This window comes from Adiantum capillus-veneris, chromosome 23 (genome assembly GCF_014529385.1).
Source record: "Adiantum capillus-veneris isolate H3 chromosome 23, ASM1452938v2, whole genome shotgun sequence".
Classification (NCBI taxonomy): Eukaryota; Viridiplantae; Streptophyta; class Polypodiopsida; order Polypodiales; family Pteridaceae; genus Adiantum; species Adiantum capillus-veneris.
Window position 1 is genome coordinate 31054650 of NC_140953.1, and position 19407 is coordinate 31074056.

General features: G+C 42.8%; 1 pseudogene; it reads left to right on the top strand.

Annotated features, from left to right (window-relative positions):
- The first annotated feature begins 9534 nt into the window (after nt 1–9534).
- Nucleotides 9535–9990, top strand: LOC147427590 (uncharacterized; annotated as a pseudogene).
- Nucleotides 9991–19407: the final 9417 nt, after the last annotated feature.

Sequence of the window (19407 nt, forward strand, 5' to 3'; positions counted from 1 at the left end):
ATCACACACATTCCCTATGACTCTCCTCCAAGGCTCAAGAGTCAACTGCCTAACGCTACCATCTCATATAGACTCAAAAGGCACTCTACACCACATGAAGACTATTTGTAACTTGTTTAGGTGTATCTACCACTGTTGTGTACTAGAGCATTTTTAAAAAAGAATCTTTAAGATATTATCACTAGCTTAAAACTCAAAAACCAAACTAGATTTCAAGAAGAAAATCCGCTTAAAAAATGGATGAGATTAAAATTACACTCGGTTTCTTGATAACTAAAAAGTAGTCGCACTACATGGTTATGTACCAACCCAATGAGGCTTCCCTCTCTCTCTTTCTCACTCTCTATTCAAGGCATCACAAAAATGCTTACCTTTGGTGTACTTTTGAGAAATCTATGTCAGATTTCAAGATTGTCTTGACAAAAGAACTTGATAGAATTTTATGCATTAAAGTATAAAAATTGATGCATCCTTCCAAATTTTGATACATAGACATATAAAAATTGTCTGGAGCATTGTCTACCAAAATTTGGATATTTTTTGTGGATAAGAATTGCCCTAGATAGTGTCTCCAATTTTGTTTTATTCCCCATTAGAAGGAATAAACATGTATTCCATCGCTCACAAAATATGTTAAAAGTCTTTATCTTTTACTATGTTGGAGGCTAACGATTAGGAGATTTGTTACCATCCTCTATCTAAGCATGCTAGACATCCTTCATGCCAGACTCCAAGGAAGCAACCAAGAGGTTCTCTCTCTCTCTCTCTCTCTCTCTCTCTCTCTCTCTCTCTCTCTCTCTCTCTCTCTCTCTCTCGCTCTCGTTCTTGTTCTCTCGTGAGCCTTCACGAGTTGTTGGGCATAGGGGTATGTAGTGGAAGACGATAACTAAAATCCCATGAGACACAAGTCTATGAAATCCAATAAGATTTCTTTTAAAGAATCTTGTGAAATTCCAAAGTTTTGTTGTTAACCTAGCAGTTTTCGTAAAAAGGAATCTCATCATTAATAGATATTTTTAGTAGAGAAAAATAGGAGTATGTGCCTACAATTCTTGAATATAAATCATTGAAGAGAGTTTGGAGAAATTCTCTCATGATAACTTAAGATAATATCATAGGTGGTGGGTGACAAGACGATGAGCAAGGAGAGGAAGGTGGCACGAGGTGGGGCACGCAATTGGCCAAGGCAAAACACGACACACGAGAGCGAACATGCTAGTGCAAAACACGATGCCTTGGAGGTAGCAATAGTGCCTCATGGAGTTGAGAAAAAACAAGATTTTTTTTCAAGTGACGACATTTTTTTAAAGGGATCAAGCAAGCAAGAAGAGGAATCTCCACTAGAGGAATCTGTGGAGATTCTGGGCAATACAAGTGGAAATTTATGTATGGGGTGCTTTAGAGCGGATTTTCACACTGAGCATGGTAGTGTTTTGATGGCCTGAGCATGCTTTGCTACCTAGTGAAAACGTTGCAAGCGAGAGTTCAACTCTGCCAATTTTGGCAGAGTTGGCAAAACTATGCCCCTCTCTCTCTCTCTCTCTCTCTCTCTCTCTCTCTCTCTCTCTCATCTTTTGCGATGGAGTGAAGAAGAACAAGACAACACAAAGACAATGTTCGCAACGAAATCAATGGAAGCTCAACAAAATCACCTGCATCAACAAAGCTCTACTGCCTCAGCATGCGAATGCACTTCTATTGAGAGGTATCTAAGAGGATGCTTAACATTTGAAGTGAAAGGGTTCATAAAAAACAAAATCAAAATAGAAGGCTTGTGAGCTGAGGGTGGAGTTGCATGGCATTGAAGGACTAGGCCAAGAGGTGAGTGGAATGAAGACCAACAACATGGCACACGGAGCACTAGGCTTTTTTCAATATGCAAGGGCTTAGAGAGGGGACGGGCATGCAGTGAACCGGCTTAAGCGAGTACATTATGTCTCATAGTCTTGGATAGAGATCAATGACCCGATGTTACATCCAAACGATGTGCATTGTGAGGATTTTAGTAGGCTTCAACGAAACCTTCACCTGCATTTATGAAGATTCTAATGCATCAATATGCATCTAGTAAAATATGGCTGAACGATTTAAAAAAATTGGTGGAGGGAATGGTCGTTTAGTGACCATTCCTTGTTTTAATCAGGGCGACCGACGGAGGCCAGGAGCCCGATTTAAACAGGGAATGGTCACTAAACAACCGTTCCCGGTCATCACAGTCCAAGGGAGGGGGGCGAGATACAGCGACGTGGTGAGTGTTACGGGCAGAGAATGCGATCCGAGGCAGATTATGAACGTCGACAACGACTGCATGCAAATTACGGGACGTTGAAAACTAGAGGCGCCAATGATTGGAGATTTATTCCCTCTGGTGATGTGGCACTCATCCATGGCTTTAGGCATAGATTACCTGATTTACCACTGAATGGAGGGCACGATTTGCAGCTCCCCTACTCTGGACTCTGACGGAAATGACATCGAAGGCTTTCTCCTCCGACCTAGAAAGCTCGCTCTCTCTCTCTCTCTCTCTCTCTCTCTCTCTCTCTCTCAAAAAACGCAGCCGTTTTTTGACCTAGTAGACAGCAGTCCACTCTTTTGATCATAACTTCTTCATCCGAACTCCGATTTGGGTGATCTATAGCCTCAATCGAAGAGCACGAAGTCCTCTACGCATTGATGTAAAGACAGAAATTTTCAGAGTTATGGAAGGCATTTCTATAGCAGCATTTTGGAAGTGAACAGGTTCAACAAAATTGATTCTCATCTGCTATTTTACATACAATGTCTTCCGGCACTCGCAAGGGTTCTTCTTCTTCAACAAGGTCCACAACCATTGTGGAAAATGATCCAAAATCTCCTAAGTGTGGAGATAGCAACACAACCACCCAACCAACGACATCGGAAACCATGATCATGGCGTACTTGGTATCATTGCAAGAGACCGTAAACAAACAAGGCGAAGACTTACGAGCACTTGCAATGGAGAATGGCACACTAAGGGTACTTGTGGTTGAGAATGAGAATCTCAAGAGGACACTTGAGATGCAAACAACACGTTTGATGCAACTTGAAGAGGAAGTCAAGGAATGTAAACGCTCTCTTGTCGACTTGAATGCTTTGAAGGAGCGGATGAGCAAAGTAGAGCATGACCATGTATTGAAAGAGGAGAAATTTGACCCTATGAGCTGGGATGTATGCGACATGAAAAATGTATGCACAAACAAGTCTTGGGCTGATGTATGTGGTAGCAATGTGGTTTCTAATTCCTCACTCATGCAAGCTATGGTTCAAACAAAGAATGTTGAGAATGTGGATGTGGAGGAGTTGAAGGAACGGGAGCGACGTTCCAAGAACATTGTTATTCGTGGAATTCCCGAAGAGAAGTTAGAGACACCTCCTTCTCTTGTCATTGTTATTGAAGATTTCTTCAAAACCCACTTTGGCATGTTCGGAGTTATGGTCTATGGAGCACATAGAGTGGGGAAGCAAGGAGCTCCTCGCTCGGGAGAACGGCCAATTGTATGCACCATGCCGGATGAGACCAAGCGAAAGATTATCCTTGATAATAGTTGGATCTATTTGAGGGATACAAAATGTTTTTTATGTGAAGATTGCACTATTAAGCAACAAAATATGCGTCGCAAGGCATATGAGGAAAAGAATAATAAAAACAAGGAGATCTCTCATGAAGAAAATGTGCCCAAGGAGGAGGAAAGTCTCTCAAGAAAATAGGGATGCGTGACCTATGAGACCGAATTACAATTGAAAATATGCTTTTGGAATTGTAATGGATACCCATGGAATGCGGGGGTTGGCATTGATGAACTAACAAGCAAAGCCGATGTTGTACTTCTTGTTGAAACTTGGGAGCATGATACACAAAGGATTAACGGCTTGGAGGATTACAATGTACATTTGTTGATGTGGTCAAATAATCTCAAGCAACGAAGAGGACAAGGAGGGTTAGCATGTATGGTTAAGAAAGGATTGGAAGATTTTGTATCAATTGTAAAAGATGACAAGTACAAACGTTATGTATGGCTGAAAATTATGACACCAAAAAGAGCACCCATTTTTGTAGCCGGTTGCTACATTCCTCATCATGATTCTCCCTTTTATGCTTGCATGGATAGAGATCAACCATTTTCTGATTTGGAAGAGGACATTGCTTATTTCAAAGGTGAAGGTGATGTTATTGTATTTGGGGATATGAATGATTGCACAAAAACATTGCAACATGATACTCAACAATTTGATATGCCATACATTTCAAGGGAGTTGGAGGAAGTTCACTTGTATGATCGTACTTCAATGGATGAGAAAGAGCCGGATCACTATGGAAAGTTACTTTTACACATGTGTAATAGCACGGGTATGCTCATTGCCAATGGTGTATCTTTGTGGAGTGGAACCAATGGATTTACATGTAGGAGACATAATGGGGATAGTGTGATTGACTATATGCTACTCTCTGAAGCCATCATGTATCGCATAAAGAGTTTTATGTTTGGTCAATGGACCCCGGAACCCGACCATCGCACCTTATGTATTGACCTTTCATGTGGAGAAGCAACTAAGCATGATAATCTCAGCCAAAGGAAAGAGAAGTTATCACTATGTATGGATTTCAAACGGGCACCAATGTACATTGAAATGGTTGAGCAAAAATTATGGATGACAAAGCTTCAATGTGATGCACCATTGGAAACTAAATGGGAAGCTTTCAAGAAAGATATTTGTTCTTGTGTGGAAGAATGCTTTTCCATAAAGCATCTCCATGGTATCAACAAAGATAGATCACGCAAAAGGTGGTTTGATAAAGAATGTCAAGATGCTCGAAAGTCCTTGATAAAGCTTGATGCAACTATGGACAAAGACAACTATCAAAGTCATTTGCATACATACAAGGCATTGATTCAAAAGAAGAGAAGAAGATGGGAAGTAAAGCAACAAGAATTTCAAGTACAAGAAAAGGCACATGCATGTGGAAGATTTTGGAGAAACTTGAGAGGCAAGCGGGTTGAGAATTTTGGTAACTTGAGTCTAGTGGATATGTACACACATTGTAGGCAATTATATGAGCAAGCAAATACTGAAAAAATTCCATTTTATGGTTCACTCCCATGTATGCCGTCTTTTTTTACTATTGAGGATGTATGCGGTGGGCTTGAAAAGTTGGCCACTCGTAAAGCGGGAGATCTTCAAGGTATCAAGCCGGAGATGATCAAATGGACGGGAGATTTTACCCATGAGTGGATGTGTGATATGTTCAACCTTGCACTTCAACATGGTATGCCTTATGATTGGAGTACTAATTGGGTTAAGCCTTTGCATAAAGGAGGGGATGTAAAGAATGTAAGCAACTACCGGACTATAAGGATTGGGTCTCTTATGGCAAAGTTGTTTGGGTGCATAATGGAGATGAAATTGAGTGATTGGGCTGAAGAGAATGACAAGCGTGCAAAGGGACAAACGGGTTTTCGTCGATGCCATAGCACCATTGATCATCTTGTCACTCTTAGTGTTCTCATGGAGGAAAGTTGGTTGAAAGGCAAGCGATTGTATTGTTGTTTTGTGGACTTTAAGAAAGCCTTTGATATGATTCCACGTAACAATTTGTGGAGAAGGATGGAAGAACTCCAAGTGCCAAGTGAGTTTATGCTTGCGGTTTCTCGAATCTATGAGAAGGTGATTTGTCAATTGCGCATGGGAAGAGAAATTTCAGAAATTTTTGTAAGCACTATTGGGGTTAAACAAGGATGTCCATTGTCACCAACTCTCTTTGGTCTATGCATCGATCAATTGGAACAAATGGTACTTGACTTTATGCAAGAAGAAGGCATTGAAGAGGTCATTATTTGCAATGCGGTAATCATGCTTTTGTTGTATGCGGATGATGTAGTGCTTCTAGCACACACTTTAGAAGATGCACAAAAGCTTATGGTTGTCCTTGAGAACTTTTGCTTGCATAGTGGGCTGATTGTAAATGAATCCAAAACAAAGGTTATGCTTGTGAAAACCAACCATAAGGAGAAGCCATGCATTGTGTACAACAACGAGACACTTGAAGTTGTTGAGAGCTTTAAGTACCTTGGCCTTGAGGTTCCATCCAATCACAAGTGGCATGAATGTGCTATGCGTCGTTTGGAAGCGAGAAAGAGAGCATATTATGCATTTGAGAACATGTGTAATGCGGGAAACATCAAGTGTTGGGTTCTCAAGAAGTATCTTTTTGATGCATTGGTGACACCGGTTCTTCTTTATGGAGTTGAAGTGTGGGGCGGGAGCATCTCAAAGTCTACTTGGAAAGAGTTTGAGAATGTCCAAAAGCATTTTCTTACAAACTTTCTCCAAGTTAAGACACAAACACCATATATGCTCCTACTTCTTGAGTCGGGATCTCTTCCAATTGAGGTTATGGGCATGGAAAGGGTTGTGGAGTACATGATAAAGATGCGTCAAAACCCCTCACATCGACTTCCTACAATTGCATGGGAAGCAAGCAAAAAAGTTCAAAAGACGCATAAAAGCAAGATCTTGAGCACGGGATGGATGCAAGACATAAAGAAGTGGTTTGGGAGATGGGATGCATTACACTTGCTACATGATGCTTCAATTGACTCTCAAGTGAATGAAGCTTTTCTACAACGCCAATGTATTACGGCTTGGGAGAAATCCGGTGGGTCACGCTTCATACATTACACCACCTATATTGCCCCCAACTACAAAACCATGTTCTTCGCTGAGAGAGGAAACCGTACTCACACTTACATGCTTGAGCCTATTCCCTTGTCCGCGATACACACTATCGCAGCAATTCGGCTTAGCTCCCATTTCCTTCGATGCGAGATAGGGCGTTGGGGCAATGGAGAAGAGTCAAATCGATTGTGCACATTATGCTCACTGCAAGTTCGAGAGTCTGAGTACCACACACTTCTAAAGTGCTCAGCTTTTGATCACATCCGAACTTGCTTCTCTCACATTTTCAGCCATAACTTAGACCTACACACTTTCCTCTCCCAGCCAAAGTGTGGGCTCTCCATTGCGACTCTCATCACTACAATTTTGGAGCATCGAGAGTCACTCATCAGCCATACACATACTACATCACATGTAACTTTGGTCCCATAGGTCATATTTGACCTCCGAGGACGATAATAAAATCTATCTATCTATCTCTCAATAGTTCTCTCTCTCTGCACCGCCTTCCAAACAGGTTCATTAAGCCACCGCCCACCATTGTCAAAAGACGATTCTGGATGGATCTTTGTCTCTCTTTCTCTCGAGTAGTTTGCAACTAGGTGGAGAGCACTGCATCACGGAAAGTATTTCTTCACTTGGGGTCTCTCTCTCTCTCTCTCTCTCTCTCTCTCTCTCTCTCTCTCTGCTGCACGAGGTTTGTGCTCAAAGAATTGAGTTGCGGAAAGTTAGAAGGGAGGCCGAGTAAACGACTCGGAGTAGGTGTACGCAGAGTTTGCAGGAGGTGTGTGATTTGACTTTGGGAGGGGAGGACACAAGGATCTGGGTACACGAGGAAAAGAGGAGGAGGAGATATCGCAGGGAATCTGAGAAGAAATCGGATTTAGTATGCATTTTAAAACTCCTCAAAACAGTCCGCCGCGGCACAATCCGCGGCGCCGCGGACTGTTTTGAGGAGGTTTTGGAAGTATGCATCTGTGTGCAGTTGAATTGATAGAAATTTCTGCATGTCGGGGGATTCCAGTGGATCTCTCTCTCTCTCTCTCTCTCTCTCTCTCTCTCTCTCTCTGTGTGGGAAGCCAGAGGCTGGGGCAACGATTTGGCATGTAGGAGAAGAAGCCCGGAAGTTGATGGTTTGCAGAGCTCAGCTTAGGGCGTACAGGCTCTGCTCGCTTTGATCGAGGGCTACCACCGTAGTCTTGGGCCCCTGCTCCTGGCGATTCTGGTGTCCTCCCTAGCTTTCGCCTCCACTGACTCACGACGACAACAGCATGTAGACTATTACAGGCACTAGCTTGACTTGAAATAAGGTGCGTCGATGGCAAAGCTTAGTGATCACAGGCTGCGCTCTCCATGGATGGATCCTCGTTTCTCATTGGGGTATATGTGCTTGCGGGACTTTGTCCATCAATGATAAGAGGTGGGAAAGCAAGGAGAGAAGGAAAGGAGTGCATGCGGGCAGACAGCAGGGGACAAGAAAGAGTGCGCAAAGGTGGGTGGCCAGCATGCCAGCTTGGGAATGTTTGAGGCTTTAGTTTTTCCCTTTTGCATTTGAAAACTCCTTAAAACAATCCGCGGCGCCGCGGCTTGTTTTCAAGAAGTTTTGGACCTATTTAGAGAGAATATATCACCCGCCATCGTTGTTGGTAGCAGTGGGCTGGATCATAAAAGCATCAACACATAATTCTTGTATGCATGTCACCATTCAAATATATTTAGCAGCACGCCCGCTCTCAGTCTAGAATGCTACCTAGGTCCCTCCTAATTATTATAGCCTTCTCTAGTCTCTCATCATCGGGTGGCTTCTCAAGCTCATCGTGACCTACATTGAGAATAGTCTTCACATTGTCATCCAAGGGTGAGACTTCAACATTGCTGTAGCTTTGTTCCCACCTTCTCAAGCGACATCCTTGCTCCCATCTATGCAAATTTTGCCTCTTCTGCTCATGTGTGCCCTTCATTGTGAGTGAGAGAGAGAGAGAGAGAGAGAGAGAGAGAGAGAGAGAGAGAGAGAGTGTGTGTGTGTGTGTGTGTGTGAGAGAGAGAGAGAGAGAGAGAGAGAGAGCGCAAGATGTTGGCCGTGTGGAAAACCTTAGAAGAAAACTTGCAATTTTATTAGACAGCTAGCATCGAAGCCTACCACACTCAATACTACTCCTTTTGCTCATAAGATTTTGCAAGAGTTTTTCCCACCATAGGTTTCACTTTCAGTTGACATTACTAGGGCATTTTATGTATAGTATTTGTGGCCTTCGGTGCATTGAGCAGCACAAGTGAGCGGGTACATGCAGAGTCTCATGGGCCGTAGAGAGAGAGAGAGAGAGAGAGAGAGAGAGAGAGAGAGAGAGAGAGAGAGAGAGAGAGAGAGAGAGAGAACCGCCCACAGAACTCACCTTGTGGCATCCTCCCATTGCAACGTAACAATTATGATGTGAAAACATTCGCACCCCTACAGGCACAATCGTGCATCACATAAAATACGTAAAATGATACATCCTATTTTTTATAAAAACCTCCGCTTTCTAGTCCTTGCCACCTCGAGCATCCCTGAATGCCATCTCTCCATTCTTGTCATAGATAAGCATTTCAAAACTCCAAAAAACAATCCGCGGTGCGTGGACTGTTTTGAGGAGTTTTTGGACCACTTTCAGAGAGAGAGAGAGAGAGAGAGAGAGAGAGAGAGAGAGAGTCAAGTAAGGGATCCCCATCTTCATAAGCTCGGGGGGAGACATAATCCTCCTCACAACTTGCCATTCTTTGTCATTCTTCTTCTTATGATCCCCATTCTTTCTTTTGTCTATCTCTGCACCCTCTTTTGTGCGTACCTTCTCTGGCACGATGGGTGATCAAGTGAGCGAATAGAAGATCTCAAAGTTCAAAGAAGCTTTCATCTACACTGACAAAGATGGCAATGGCAATATCACCACCAGAGAGCTTGGTACTATGATGTGCTCACTTGGACAAAACCCAATAGAAGCAGAGCTACAGGAGATGATCAATGAAGTGGATGTTGATAATCATGGCACGATCGATTGTTTAGAGTTCTTATCTCGGATGGCTCGCAAGATAAAGGATACTCACTCTGAGGATTAGAAAGAAGCATTTAAGGTTTCTGATAAGGACCAAAATGGGTTTATTTATGATATAGGGCTTTGCCATGTGATAAGTCATGAGAAAAATCTAGGACAAAAGTTAATAGATGAAGAGGCTGACAAAATTATTCGACAGGCAGATGTTGATGGTGATGGACAATTGAATTATGAGGAGTTTGTGAGGATGATGCCCTCAAAGTAGTGCTTTTGGTAGGTGTAAACGTAAAGCCGCACTAAATTCAAACCTCAATGTTACTTTGGAGTGGAACCATTCTAATCCACCATCATCTAGAGCAGCAATAGTTTATTTGTTTGTACACTTTAGATATGAAATTTATTCATTGCCTCATTTTATGAGAGAGAGAGAGAGAGAGGAAGTCAGTGTAAGGTTAAGAAGATCTTGCCCACCAACAGAGTCTCTAGCTTCATAAGAATACCTAGGAGGGGTATATGTACAGCTTGTTCCAGGGGAAAGGAAGAACACCCTAGAATTTGGAGTATTGGATGAGAGTCCAGGTAAGAACTTGGATGTATTGGATGAGAGTCTAGGTGAGAACTTGGCAGAGAGAGAGAGAGAGAGAGAGAGAGAGAGAGAGAGAGAGAGAGAGAGAGATGCCCCATTAGGAAATTTCGGAGGTCATTTGGAGGGCCTTCTAAGAAAATGTATTTTTTGCACTCTCTCTCTATAAAAAATGGCAAATAAAAGAGCTGGGTCTTTCATAGTAAAAGTTCAAAAAGTGTACTTTAAGTAGATTCCTTACTCTTCTGAACATTCGTTCGTAGTGATTGAGGGATAATCCTCTTTTCAGTTGCATTGAATGAACCTCGTCAATATGGAGGGAATGAGGTTAACATGGAGGGATGAATCCGCAGCCGTTATTCACTTTCCATTAAACCTGCACATTTGGCTAATGGCGCACTCCTCAAATGGCACAAATGTTACCCAGAAACGAGCCAAATATCACCTTCACATTGATTTGGACAATGAGTACCAACCATTGATTAAGCGCAGTAAAACAAACACACATATACCTCCCGCTTCCATAGACACGCTCAGAGCTCAAGGAGCTAAACACATAGATATCTGGACGAGAGGCTCTCCCTACCCTAAGAATCCAATGACTAATGCGTCTCCACCGTTTGTCAATCCTACAAGCTTATTGACCTTTGCTGGTGATGGAGAAAAGGGCCTTCTGGGTTATTGTAAATCACTTACAAGAGAAGCTGAAACTTACAAGAGCATTCTCTAAGCTCAACAATGTGAGATTGTTCACCTTTCACATTTACATTCTACAGATCAGGTTACCATTTTGCAACAGAAAACAGAGGTACAAGAACTGAAAGGAAAGGTGCGAAGTTGTCAAATGAAGGACACCATCTTGGGTGGTCGTATCCGAAAGAAGAAATTGCGCAATCTTGAAACATTGCAGGTTGCATCAGGAGGTCTCAAGAAAAGAATCCGAGCATTAAGGTGATGCTTCTTGGTTGGCTACATTGTCTTAGTTAAGTAATCTTTTTGTTTTTTCTTGTTATGCATTGTTTTCATGTGCCTAAATAGTGTTAGTGAAGCAAATTTTCTGTTATTTACTTATGCATTGTCTTCATGTAGAGATTCAATCTATCCTGACAAGGAAAACATTGACCCCAAAGTCAATATAGGAAAGAGATTGAAGCCACTTATAAGTAGAAGCCTGGCAGCAGATATAGTACATGACAAGAAGTTTAAGGTCCTACAACGAAATGTAGTTGACCGCTTTATTTCAGAGAACTCAATGCCTGCAAAAGAGATACAAGGCACACTTGATTCACTTGGTGTAAGCAAAAGAGGATATTCGGCTATCCAAAAGTCTGTCTCATCCATCTTTGTTAGGAAGGGTATAAAACCCAAACTTCTACCATCAGCCTCAAGTGTTTGGAAAGAGAGGCTTCAGCTTAACGAGGCACAAGGAGACTATCTTGGACAGCCCTTTCATATTAAAGAAACTTACAGTGGCCATGGAGCAAACATGGCATATGATGATTTCAACAATATTTTTATGGACCTGCGGATATTACAGAAGAGAATGGTGGAGTTTTACAACATCACATTTGAAGAGTCACGTGGGGTATTACATTTTGTGTTAAAACTGGATGAGTGTGAGCTTGTTAAAGAGAAAAAGCTAGAGCGTGTTACTATTACTTTAATGAATAGAGCCCTCTCAAAGTGTCCCGGTGATGATCCTTTATATTTTAGTGTTCAATCAGAATCTAACATATGGTGGCTTGGTGCGTTTGAGGTAAGCGAGATTCTCAAGTAAGCTCAAATGTTCAGATCTACTTAAGTCTCATTTATTTTGTGTTGCAGGTAAAGAAAGAAGATCATGAGATTCTATATTGGGTGTTCCATCGAACTAATATTCCGGAGGTGATTGATCGACAGACTAACCAGGGAGAGGTACTACGTCTAGATGGAAGGGGAGACTTTCGAGTTCAGTGGCATCTTGCAGGTGACCTCAGAACATTAAAGTGCATGTATAATTGTGGAATGGGTGCAATGGCAAAGTCACCGTGTTTGTTCTGCATGGAGCCTGCAAAGGTCATGGACCCAAAGTGGTGGAGAAAAGCTCCAACACGTCACATTGAGGATCCTGCTTTTCGACCGGTTTTGAAAATACCACTTGTGAATGTCCACATTTGTACAATGCATGCCCTTTGTAGAATTGTGGAGAAATTGGTCTACTTATACATCGGGTTTGCTTGGAAGATTAAGAACTCCGCAGAACGACAAGTAGCCCTGCAGTGCTTAGAAATGGTACTGTCGGATATGGGGCTTCATGGTGGCAATGTGAAAATCCAGCGGGATGAAAAGAGATCAACTGTTGAGAAGGATGTCCCATGCAAACCATCCATCGGTGGGGTGAAGGCACGGAGGTTTTTATCTAAGCCCCAAGGTACAAGAGATCCAAAGCTAACAAAACATGGAAAAATATATAACACATCTTATGTTAGCAAGGTAGAGTATCAGAGCTGGAAAAAGCTACATATTGCAGTCAAAGACCACGAACCAACTACTCGTAACGTGAAGGCTGAGGTTTGGCAATCAATAGACATCCTATTTTTGATGTGCGACAAAGATGACTGGTCACAAGGTGATATGAACAAGTTCAAGGAAAATCTCAACCTTCTGAAAAAATCATTCAAGACAGCATGGACAGACACCCAGATTACTCACTACATGGTATTATCATGTATTTCTTTCTCTCTTATGTGCAAATATGTGACTGTAAAACATTCTAACTAATCTGTTTTCATATCCAGCACATCATCTTCAATCATTTGCCATATTTTATACAGAAGTATGGGAACCCGGCAATATGGAATACCCAAGGGATGGAAAAGTCTCATTACATGGCGAGAAATGCTTATTTCAGGCACACACGACATGGTGGCTCTCGAATCAAGGCTAACAGTTTGAGAGAACTATTTGAATGGTTCTATCGTAGAATCATTCATCGAATGCAGGCAAAAGAAGTCTTGGCAAATTTAGCAACAGCACAAGCCATCAGACATTTACAACAACAAAAAGTTAAAAGATCAATGGCATACAACAACTCCGGAGCTCGTGAAAGTCAACGAAGGTGGAGAGAGACAATGGTGTATGTGAATCACAAGTGGAGAAAGATACTCTGAGTGGATGACATTGTACAAAATTTATGTAATACATGATCTTATACAATTGCTACTTGAAGTGTATCAAGATTTTGAAGGTTCAATTTTGTTTTTTGGCACGTCACCCTTGTAACGAATCATGAGATGTTTGCCATACTCTAAAAGTTCATCTGGGTTTTGTCTACCAAGAGCTAGTGCCATTGCTGTGTAGGTGTAGTAATACGCTGCCCGACCACCTGTATAGCCTGGGCAGTAACCAAAAAAATCTCTAGCAAACACTTTGTCCACAAGAATGACTTTATCTGCACTTTTGGGCAGCACCGGTCCACCCAAGAAGCGTGATAGTGTCTTGAATGTGTAAGTTGCTATTGAACCCTCTTGTGACATGGAATTGTGAAAAACTACTATCGACGACTCGCAAAGCTTTGAAAGGTACTGTGCTAGGGCCGCATCCCTTCCTCGATACTCTCTTGTCCGGCGCCGAAGGAAGTCATCCTTGTCAGCAATCCAAGACTGCACATACCATGTCAGAAGTGACACAAAGAGAGAGAGAGAGAGAGAGAGAGAGAGAGAGAGAGAGAGAGAGAGAGAGAGAGAGAGAGAGAGAGAGTTACCATGAAGCTCTCATCCTGCAGAAAGAGGTTTTCTTGCCACAGGTCTACAGATGTAGTTGACCCCTGACCTGAATGGTTAAACCAATCCTCCACTTCTTTGTTACTTTTCGATGGTCTTAGGCTTTGTCTTATTGCTTGGAAGGTGGCTTCATCAGGTAGTGTCTCCTTGTATTTTTCATCTTTTTCAAAGCATCTTCAAAGGCATTCCATTGGATTGCTGGATGTTTCCATTGCCTCATCAGCACTACTATCCTCTGAAACAAATCCACTCCTCTCCTCTTGGACTCTGGAAATAATAGCCAGGGAGAAATCCTCCCTTAAATAAAAGACACTTTGCACATCATGTAAGAAGATATAGGTCCTGTCTCCAATCCTGAAGTCAGGCACAACAGGCAACATCATCTGAGCATGCTTCTCAGTAAAGTTACTGACATCCAATGGAAGTTTGATTTCTGTGGTTTTCACAGAGAGCATCTTACTTCTTTTTACTTCAATTGCCTCAACCTCAAGGTCGACTGTGTCTTCAACCTCCTCGACTTCTTGCATATGAGTTGTCTCCTCGCATTCTTCATCTGGTGGTGCATCCTGCTCCTCTAACACCTCAACAGGATTCTGCATGAGGAATCCAAACATGCTGTTCAGGTAAATCATAAAGCCAAAGGCTTCCTGAATGAGTTTGCATTCTTTTTGATGCAAAGGGCAGGCTGAATGTCGGCAAGAAGGTGGTAATTCCCTATACTTCTTCAGTCCCTGTCCCTTTCCACCACAGTCATTTAAATGCACAAGAGTCATAGTAGGCAGAACAACCCTTCCTACCTGCACCATCACTTCAAACTTATCTCTGTAGGACTGCAAGAAATTACTGTGCTGAGCTAACAGGTCTTCAATGTCAAACTTTGGATTAAACATAGAATGAACTAGATCAAACTTGTCCCTAGCACCACAAGATGCTGCAAAATCAAACAACCTCTTATCAGTTGCAGCTGGGTCTTCTAGAGAAGACACATCCTCTTTGTCTTTACATTTAGTTGCACAGGGACTTCCTTCTAGCACATCTGTATCATCTGAGAAGTCTATATTCCTCTTTCTTGTATTTTTCTTCAGAAGTACTGTAGAGGGCACCACAGCCTTGTAGGGTGAGGGATCCTCTTGCCCTGGTGACCTCTCCGATTGATCTTCACCAATTGGCTTTTCTTCAGATATGTCCTGACAAAAGTCAACAGTTCTTTTGGCAGATACAGTAAGCAACTAAGCCTGCAAGGGTTGAAATCTTGGCACAAGCTCTGGATCAGGTTTCAGCCTCTTCTGCCTACTGGACCTTAATCCTATTCATCAGGAAACATGACAAGTCAAAACCATCAGGAAACATGACAACTCTGCCAAAACCAAAACCATCATGATCTCTCTCTCTCTCTCTCTCTCTCTCTCTCTCTCCCCCCAAAGAACACTAAAAAAATACACACAGACTCTCTCTCTCTCTGTCTCTCTCTCTCTCTCTCTCTCTCTCTCTCTCTCTCTCTCTCTCTCTCTCTCTCTCTCTCTCTCTCTCTCTCTCTCTCTCTCTCTCTCTGTATTTTTCTATTTGTACTAAAGGTGCGCAAGGACGGAAAAGTGCTTTTTGCAACTCTCTCCGCGCGCCTTAAGTGCAATTGAGGGAGAGTCATAACTATACTATAGGCGCGCGGAGACAGCTGGAGCCAGTGTTTGGTTGGCTATGCGCGCCGTTAGTAACGTGTACAGAGAGGGGAGGGAGAGAGACAATGTGTATATATCTGTGTGTGTGTCTGTGTGTATGTGTGTCTGTGTCTCTGTCTATGGAAGTATGTGTATTGAGGTGTGTGTGTTGAACAACAGTCTGGGTTTTTCTTTGTTTAGACACACACACACACACACACACACACACAATTTGTACCAACTGTTGGAAATACAGAGAGAAAGAGTGAGAGATCACCTTTTGTTGGAGGGGTTTGCAGGAACTCCAAGGGAGGTGTCTCCTCCATTGCTTTTTTGTGTGTCAAACTGACTCTGTCTCTCTCCCTCCCTCTCTCTCTCTCTCTAAGAGTAAGGAGTCCCTCTCTCTATCTCTCTCTCAATCTGTGTCTCTCCCTCTCTCTATCTCTCTCACAATCTGTTCTCTCTTTCTCTCTATCTGTCTCTCTCTCTCTCTCTCTCTCTCTCTCTCTCTCTCTCTCTTTCTATGGCTCTCTCTCTCTTGCTCTCTCACTCTCTCTCTCTCTATTGTTCTCTCTCTTTCTCTCTCTCAAAATCACACTTATAACGGATACACACGGCGGCGCCCCACGTGTCACTATAAATTAGAGTATATTTGCATGTTGTCACACGTGTGGTCATTATTGAGACCGTATACTTTTGTACGTCATATAAAGATGTCAAGAGAGAGAAAAACCACACCTCGTGAAAGAGAGTGAGTGAAAGAGAGAGAGAGAGAGAGAGAGAGAGAGAGAGAGAGAGAGAGTGCAAGAGCCGTCGTCTGCGTCTCCGACAGCAAGCCGACCCATCGACATAACGAAGGTCTGCCTCTCCCTCTGCCTTTGCCTCTATCTCTCTATCTCTGTTTCTGTCACAGTACCAAGCACAGTCTTAACAAACAACCCACACAAACAGTCTCTCTCTCACACACACACACACACATACACACACACACACACACATACACACTCACACACACACACACTCAGAAACACACAGACACACATCTTAAAAATACAAACACACACACACACACAGACACACACACACACACACACACAAATATAACTTACACACACACACACACAAATACAGGCACGCACACACACACACACACACGCATACTCTCTCTCTCTCTCTCTCTCTCTCTCTCTCTCTCTCTCTCTCTCTCTCTCTCTCTCTCTCTCTCTCTCTCTCTATACCAAAGGCGCGCGTAGAGAGGCATAACCGGTGTGCATGTCTCTATGCGCGCCGTTAGTACTGTGCATTGACCACACAGAGAGAGAGAGAGAGAGAGAGAGAGAGAGAGAGAGAGAGAGAGAGAGAGAGAGAGAGTGTATTTATTTTACCCTATACTAACGGCGCGCGGAGGTGTTTGTTGAGGTAAAAACGTGCTCCGCGCGCGCCTTTAGTAATGGGCTCTCTCTCTCTCTCTCTCTCTCTCTCTCTCTCTCTCTCTCTCTCTCTCTCTCTCTCTCTGTGGTCAATGCACAGTACTAACGGCGCGCATAGAGACATGCACACCGGTTATGCCTCTCTACGCGCGCCTTTGGTATAGAGAGAGAGAGAGAGAGAGAGAGAGAGAGAGAGAGAGAGAGAGAGAGAGAGAGAGAGAGAGAGAGAGAGAGAGAGAGAGAGAGAGTGAGTACCACACACTACTTGAGTGCTCAGCTTTTGACCACATTAGGTCCTCTTTTTCCCATATATTCAGCCATGAGCTCTCCCTACATACCTTCCTCTCCCAACCACGATGTGGACTCTCTATTGCGACGCTCATTTCAGCCATTTTTGAGCATCGAGAGTCACTTATGAACTCCACCCACACCACGTGACATGTTCATTTGGTCCCATAGGTCATATTTGACCTCCCAGGATGATAATAGAACTATCTATCTATCTCTCTCTCTCTCCTCTCTATAGCTTAGCATATTTAAATAGACTCTCTCTCTCTCTCTCTCTCTCTCTCTCTCTCCTTTCTATAGCTTAGCATATTTAAGCTATAGAGAGAGAGAGAGAGAGAGAGAGAGAGAGAGAGAGAGAGAGAGAGAGAGAGAGAGAGAGAGAGAGAGAGAGAAAGGGATTGAGACTCTTTTTTTGGTGTACAGTGAGATGGCTAGAACAAAAGCCACTGCAAGGAAGGCAGGCAAGGGACCAGGATTAGCATCTAAAGCAAGTAGCAGATTTGCAACCCCAAAGAAAAGACCTGGAAAACCAAATAAAATTCTGAAAGCTGGGCCAAGGATGAAGAAGTTGCAAACCTGCATGGGACTTTTCAGAGAAATTAGAAAGGCACAGAAATGTGTAGATTTATGCATACCAAAGCTGCCTTTCCAGAGGATGGTGAGGTCCATATGTGATGAAGCTACCTGGGGCACCAAAAGGTGGAAGGTGGTGGCATTAATGGCTCTACAGGAAGCAGCAGAGGACTTCCTATTGGAGTACTTCAGTGACATGACCATTGTTGCAGCCCATGCCCACAGGGTTACTATAATGGACAAAGATAGTGAGACACTGAAAAGAATAAGGTGGAGGTATGACAAAATACTGGTCCCCAATGTCTTCAAGGATAAGAAAATGAGGGAAATTTTGTTATACCCCCCGGAGCTAGTGCCACAACTCACAGTTGTAGATGTCACACATGATGTGAATACAAGGGCAAGGGCAGAGACTATTGCTCGCCAAACAGAGGACATGAGGGAAGCAGAGCTTAAGGAGAAAGCAAAAGTAGCAGTGGAGTCCCAGAGGCAAACAGAGTGCAATGTGACCCTGTCCATAGAGGCAAGCAATCAAGAAACTCTACTTTCAATGAAGGATGGTTTGCTTGCAGAGATACCATTTGTAGATGGAGCCAGAAAGCTAGCTCTGGAAAAAGTGGACATTAATTTATTGCAGAATCCAGATGCTCAGATTTCAGACACAATTATCTATGCTTGTCTTAAGTAAGTGTTACTATCTTGCTAGCTTTGAAAACTCAGATAATAGGTTTGCTAACTCAGGTAGAGTCTCTGCAGCCTGATCAAAAGTCAACTCCCACTGCACACTCACACAGAGGTGTTTCTTCTTGATCCACAAATGTCAGTGATTACTAGACAAAAGAACAGTCCATCTGGGACCTTTGAGAGTTGGTTTCTCCACTGTGCTATGCTGGAAGTTACTGTGATCATCTTTCCATATGAGAACAACCATCACTGGAGTCTCATATGCCTTGATGTTGACCAACCAACAGTGTGGGTGTTCAATTCAATAAAAGGAACCCACCCTGAAATTAGGCTGTAAGTGATTTGTATCAGAAAGTGTTTCTTATAGATATCCATGTAAATTTGAAGCCTCATGCTAACATCTTGACATTGCTTTGTGCAGTTGTATAAAGAGGTTGTTGCTTGCCTATGGCAAGCTATGTGGAAGGTATGAACTATACAAGGCCCCAATCAAAGAAGTACCTGTCCCAAATCAAACCGATGGAAATTCTTGCGGTTGGAGATGTCTTCTCCATGCAGAATATGTCCTGCAAAGCTACTTTGCATTAAAACCTTTCATGACTAAGGTACCCATTTGGCAATGCATTCAGTTAGTTTTGGTTTAGTCTATAAAAGAATTCTCACCATGTGGTCTTTCAATTTTGCTGAGTGCTTTAAAAAACTACACAT